Source organism: Tiliqua scincoides, chromosome 2, assembly GCF_035046505.1.
Source record: "Tiliqua scincoides isolate rTilSci1 chromosome 2, rTilSci1.hap2, whole genome shotgun sequence".
Classification (NCBI taxonomy): Eukaryota; Metazoa; Chordata; class Lepidosauria; order Squamata; family Scincidae; genus Tiliqua; species Tiliqua scincoides.
The window spans coordinates 225,066,710-225,073,366 of NC_089822.1; the positions used below are offsets into that span (position 1 = coordinate 225,066,710).

Sequence of the window (6,657 nt, forward strand, 5' to 3'; positions counted from 1 at the left end):
GTCTCTGTGTCAGCAACACCTTCTTCAACACAAAGCCCCAACATAAAGTCTCTTGGAGACACCCAAGATCAAAGCACTGGCACCAGCTCGACCTGATTCTCACCAGACGCTCCAGCCTTCCCAGCATGAAGATCACATGCAGCTATCAGGGTGCTGCCTGCGACACTGACCACTCCCTCGTGTGCAGCAGAGTGAAACTGCAAAAAAAGTGACTGTATCACACGAAAAAGGAAGGAAGACCTCGCATTGATACCAGCAAGACCAGGGATCAGAGAAAAGTGGAGGAATTTGCACGAGAGCTTGAGGAATCTCTTCCAGGCCCGGCTGATGCAAACGCATCCAACAGATGGGAACATTTCAAGAATATCGTTTACAACAACGCCTCGTCCATATTCGGCAAGAAGACCAACAAGGCGGCAGACTGGGTTGAAGCCCACTCTGAGGAGTTGACACCAGTCATTGAGGAAAAGAGGAGAGCTCAAGCAGCATACAAGGCCTGTCCCAGTGAGCGCAACCTGCAGGTCCTCCGAGGTGCTCGCAGCAAAGTCCAGCAGACTGCCAGGAGATGTGCTAACGACTACTGGCTCCAGCTCTGTTCCCAGATACAGATAGCAGCTGACACGGGCAACATCAAGGGGATATATAATGGTATCAAGCAGGCCCTAGGTCCAACACAGAAGAAAATTGCCCCTTTGAAGTCTGCCGCAGGCGAGGTCATCCAGGATCGGGCGCAGCAGATGGAACGCTGGGTGCAGCACTACTCTGAGCTATATTCCAGAGAAAATGTAGTCACCAAAGAAGCGCTGAACATCATTGAGTGCCTGCCTGTGCTGGAGGAGCTTGACAGTGAACCAACCCTAGAAGAACTTCACGTTCTTTGGCAAGGCACCTGGAAAAGACAGCATCCCTGCTGAAGTCCTGAAGTGCTGTAAAGAAATCATCGTCACTGAGCTGCATGAAATCCTCTGTCTCTGTGGGAGAGAAGGTGGAGTACCTCAAAACATGAGGGATGCAAACATCATCACGCTGTACAAGAACAAAGGCGACAGGGGTGACTGCAACAACTACCATGGCATCTCTCTCCTTGGCGTTGTAGGAAAGCTGTTTGCTCGAGTTGCACTAAAGAGGCTCCAGGTACTTGCAGAGAGCATCTATCCAGAATCGCAGTGCGGTTTCCAAGCCAACAGGTCCACCACTGATATGGTATTCTCCCTTAGACAACTGCAGGAGAAATGCAGGGAACGACGACAGCCACTCTTTATAGCCTTCATAGATCTCACGAAGGCTTTCGACCTGGTCAGCAGGGACAGCCTCTTCAAGATTCTCCCCAAGATTGGATGTCCACCCAGGCTCCTCAGCATCATCAGATCTTTCCACAAGGACATGAAGGACACTTTTGTCTTTGATGGCTCCACATCAGACCTCTTTGAAGCAGAGTGAAGCAGGGCTGTGTTCTTGCACCAACCTTGTTTGGGATTTTCTTCACTGTCCTGCTGAAGCATTCCTTTGGAACTACAACAGAAGGCATCTATCTCCGGACCAGATCAGACGGAAAGCTCTTCAACCTCTCCAGACTGAGAGCAAAGTCCAAAGTCCAGCTGAAATGTCTGCGTGACTTCCTCTTTGCCGACGATGCAGCTGTCACTACCCACTCTGCCAAAGATCTCCAGCAGCTCATGAAACATTTTAGCAAGGCCTGCAAAGATTTTGGACTGACAATCAGCCTGAAGAAAACACAGGTCATGGTTCAGGATGTGGACTCACCTCTCTGCATTACAATCTCTGCGCATAAACTGGAGGTTGTCCATGACTTTGTGTACCTTGGCTCAACGATCTCCGATACTCTTTCTCTCGATACAGAGCTAAATAAACACATCGGTAAAGCAGCTACCACATTTTCCAGACTCACAAAGAGAGTCTGGTCCAACAAGAAGCTGACGGAATGTACCAAGATCCAGGTCTACAGAGCTTGCGTCCTGAGTACACTTCTGTACTGCAGCGAGTCATGGACTCTTCGTTCACAATAGGCGAGGAAACCGAACGCTTTCCACATGCGCTGCCTCCGATGCATCCTCGGCATCACCTGGCAGGACAAAGTTCCAAACAACACAGTACTGGAATGAGCTGGAATCCCTAGCATGTATGCACTGCTGAAACAGAGATGCCTGCGTTGGCTTGGTCATGTTGTGAGAATGGATGATGGCCAGATCCCAAAGGATCTCCTCTATGGAGAACTCGTGCAAGGAAAGCACCCTACAGGTGGACCACAGCTGCGATTCAAGGACAACTGCAAGAGGGAGCTGAAGGCCTTAGGTGTGGACCTCAACAGGTGGGAAACCCTGGCCTCTGAGCAGCCTGCTTGGAGGCAGGCTGTGCAGCATGGCCTTTCCCAGTTTGAAGAGACACTTGGTCAACAGACTGAGGCAAAGAGGCAAAGAAGGAAGGCCCGTAGCCAGGGAGACAGACCAGGGACAGACTGCACTTGCTCCCAGTGTGGAAGGGATTGTCACTCCCGAATCGGCCTTTTCAGCCACACTAGACGCTGTTCCAGAACCACCATTCAGAGCGCGATACCATAGTCTTTCGAGACTGAAGGTTGCCAACTAGAGACATGATAGAAAAGAAGGCTGCTTGGGAAACCTATAGAAGCCATCTTGAGCGCCTTGGAGGAAAGGTGAAATACATATGTAAGACTTAAATGCGTACTACTTTCATGATAAAGAAATGAAATGATTTGAGACAAAATAGACATTCTGCCTACCAAATATTTTGGTTTGGGTATTATGAAATTTTGAATGGATGGTGGGTTTCCATTATGCCATCCAAACCTACTTCTTTGGAAACAGACCCAAGATAATGACCGGATTACAATTAAACCATGCCAGATGTGAAAATTAACATACGCCGACCATATTACTTTCATTACACAATCTGCCCTCTCGGTAATGGGGTGGTGAATGGCAAGCATGAGACAGAAATCTAAGACTGCAGGTCCATGTACTCACAGAGCTGGTTTGAAAAATTACATGATTAACAACTTGTGCCCCTAAACCCACAGCTGGTGGCTTAACTGGAATAGTATGGATGTTCTGAAAAACATGCAGCAAAGTTACACCTCTAGTCTGTAAGGGACATAGTTTAACATTTTGATTCCCCCTCAGAGAAAGATGCTCCTGTAGATTTCTTTGAAACAGATCCAAAAACACTTCCATAAAGCAGTCAGAAGTGCCATGTTGGGATTCATCATTGAACAAAAAGAAGCAATGGAATGCCAGAAAATGTCAAATAGGTAATACATAATGCAAAGCAACCATAGTTCCCCAAAACACTGATGAAGAACCAACAAATCTTGGGAGGGTGAACCTTCAATTCAGTGTTGATAATTAATCAGCTATCCTGTTCATACTGCATGCATCCAGTCAGTTTTCAGCATATTGGAGGTCTTCAGAGGAGTTCTATTGATACCCACCATTCAATCATCTGTTACAGTCACAATATTCAGTCAGACTATTTATTAACCAATGACGGAATTCAGTCTTTTTGCCAAAATGTCTCATTTCTGAGACCTCATATAAGCACTATTTCTTTCTTTCAACCTTTGGCTTAGATGTCTCACTGATATATTTAGAAACAACTTTCCATGGACCCCAATGATCAAATTAATCAATGTGTCCAGTGTTAACGAACCTGGAGAATTACTGTTTTGCAAACAGTCCCATCGGCAATTGCAAAATGGCCTTTTCTTGTTGCTCTTGCGTATTTCACAACAGTCACTTAGACAAATGCCAAGCCAAGAACAGGGATCTTGCGACACTGTCTTATCGGTGTCTTATCACTGCAGCTGAAAAACACACATCTGCAGCGTCATGCCCTCCATTGATCCACCATGTTGGATGGTGGCCTAGAGTTTGTTACAGCAAGGCCAAGAAAAACAAAGGGAATGTACTTCATTTGTATGAAAGAGAATTCATTGTTGGGCTTTCAGAGCAGCATAGAATCATAGCATTCCTTGCACAAGCTGAGCTTATATCCTTTACTGATGTTATTTGACCAAAACTGCAATCCTTTGCAAGCTTACTTACGGCTAGACCTGTGATGAATGTCCTGACAGACCCCAAAATATTCAACTGGACTTGTATTTCAGTAAAAATACATAAGATTGGGCTGTGTGGGCAAAACTGCATGACATACAGTTACAGGATTTTTTCTCCTGTTGGTTTGTTTTCTTTTCCCCAAAATGGAGAAGTCTTATAGGCCATAAGGGAGAGCAAGAGATGGGGTCACCAAACCCATTCCCTTTCTGTTTATTTCTCATTCCAAATCATCTCACCAGCAGAAACAAGTAGACCGGGAGGGTGCATAATTCTGAGCAAACAAGTCGCAAAATAGCTCCACCCTCATTTCTCTTTTCACACAAGTACAACTTTCCAGGCTGCTTTTCATTTTAAAAAAATGGGGAAATTTGTGTCTTGTTTAATATAATCATAATCATAATGTTTAGCATTTGCATAATGCTTCTTGACTGTGCATGGTTGGCAACCTTCAGTCTCGAAAGACTATGGTATAAGCCTACAGCACCCGGTATTCCCAGGTGGTCTCCCATCCAAGCACTAACCAGGCCTGACCCTGCTTAGCTTCTGAGATCAGACGAGATCAGGTATGTGCAGGGTAACAGTTGCAAAGTGCTTCACATGTATTACCCTGATCTAGACCTGGTAAAATAGGAAAGCATTGTTATGATAAATTAATCCTCATTTTTCAGATGAGGAAGAGGGAGGCTGATTTACCTTACAGTTTATTGAAGGGATTACATTAAAATGATTCTTTTGAAGGGCTTTACACACTGAGGAAGTCCAATACAAGACATGTTAAATATTATTATCATGATTATTACAAAATCCTGCAAATCTTTTCATCTTGAGCAATGTTGTCTCTCTGAATCCACCACGTTCAACACACTGAAAATCCCTACCTCCAGCCCAAAAGTTGCAACTGATGAAGGGCTGCATGGACATGACTAATAATATGCTAAACTGCATTGAGATATTGTTATACACTTCGCCATAGTTCGCTAATCTAAAAGGGCCAGCATTGTTCATTTTGTTCTGCTTAGAAAGTCTGGCAAGGGCATATCTTGTTTTTTCTTATTGTGGTTGAGCAAAAGGATCATACCCGCATGCGCACATGCAGCATGCATGCATGGTCATGTTTCTTACTCTATACAAAGTGCTGTGCAAGTAGTATTATTTGCACTGTGTTATTTACAAACACACCCACTATTTGATTCACTAACAGGACAGATTTTCCATGCTCATAACGATTAACTGACTTAAAGCATGAGGTGCTGCCTCCTGGCCCGTTCTCTGCTTCCCTTTCACAGAAGAGATATAAGAAGAATATATAACGAATTTTGGAGCTGTCCACTATATCACTTGACCCTTAGACACCTTGACTACTTGCTGAATCAGCACAGAAGGTTTGTTACAAATAGCAGTGGAAAGGCAGAGTTGTTCATTGAGCAACATAAGATTTAGCATGCTCCAGGCGACAGGAGTTCATTTCCCAAGATTGTGGCTGCAGCCAAAATGAAACTGGTGACTTGAGAGCCAAATAAAACCTTGCAATTGGCCTCCATGCTTTACACCACTAAAATTCCTTGTGGATCTTTGGTTATAGAGTGGTTGACTGTGATTGACAGGGTGGATCCAAAGGGACGGGGCCAGAGGTGGTTGCAGCCCAATGTGCGGTGGGTCGTGATACGATGCTCAATGTTGTGCCGCAAAGCATCTCTGAGAGCCTCTGGAGGTTGCTTCCATTGGCCTCTGTGGGCCTCAGAATTACTCGAGGAAGTGGAAGCGACTTCCAGCTTGAGTCGTAAGCTTCCAGTTTACTTTCTGGCTGCTTTTGCAGACATTCTGGGGCCCGTGGAGGCCGTTGGAGTGGGTCATGGGCTTGGCACAACCCAGAAGCAGCCTCTGGAGTCTCACAGGAATGGTTTGTGGCATAACATTGAGCATTGCATCACAACCCACCACAGAGGACAGGGTAGGTCACAGCACTAAAACATTTGGGAACCACTGTGCTACATGATTCACTATAGAACAGGCATGAGCCCTGGCCCAAAGACTAAGACCCTCTAATCCTTTTGCTAAAGCAGAGAGTCTTCGACAGCAGACTGCCTTCATGTGGACTAGACAGACTGCAGGAATGTGACCATCCTCCCTGTAGAAAGGAAGATGTGCAGTTGCCACAAGTCCCTGACTTCTCCCAGCTCAAAAAATGGTGCCGGCACAAACCCTGCTGCTGGGCTTTCTTAACCTATAACAGCCCAGCCATATCTTTGGCCGGTCGAAAGTGTGCAGAAGCACCAGCATGGCCTTTGCAGCACACCATGGGCTGGCAGGAGACCTTGCCGTGGCAGAGAGGGAAGTAAACAAATATTTTACTTACCTACTCGGCCATACTATGCTCCCCAGTGGGCCTACTCAGATTTGCACCAGCCCTTTGGTTCTGCATCTGCAGGAATACCTCCTGATCCTGTTGGGACCAGGAGGGCATGGGCTGATGAGGGCAGACATTCCATATAGGTCCCCCACCCCTGTGGGGTAAAGGAGTCATAATAAGCCTAAACCTAACCTGGCAGCAGTTTGTCCATGA

General features: G+C 46.0%; 1 pseudogene; it reads right to left on the reverse strand.

Moving 5' to 3' along the window:
- Positions 1-4,566: 4,566 nt before the first annotated feature.
- On the reverse strand, positions 4,567-4,683 carry LOC136643289 (5S ribosomal RNA; annotated as a pseudogene).
- Between the last annotated feature and the right edge of the window lie 1,974 nt (positions 4,684-6,657).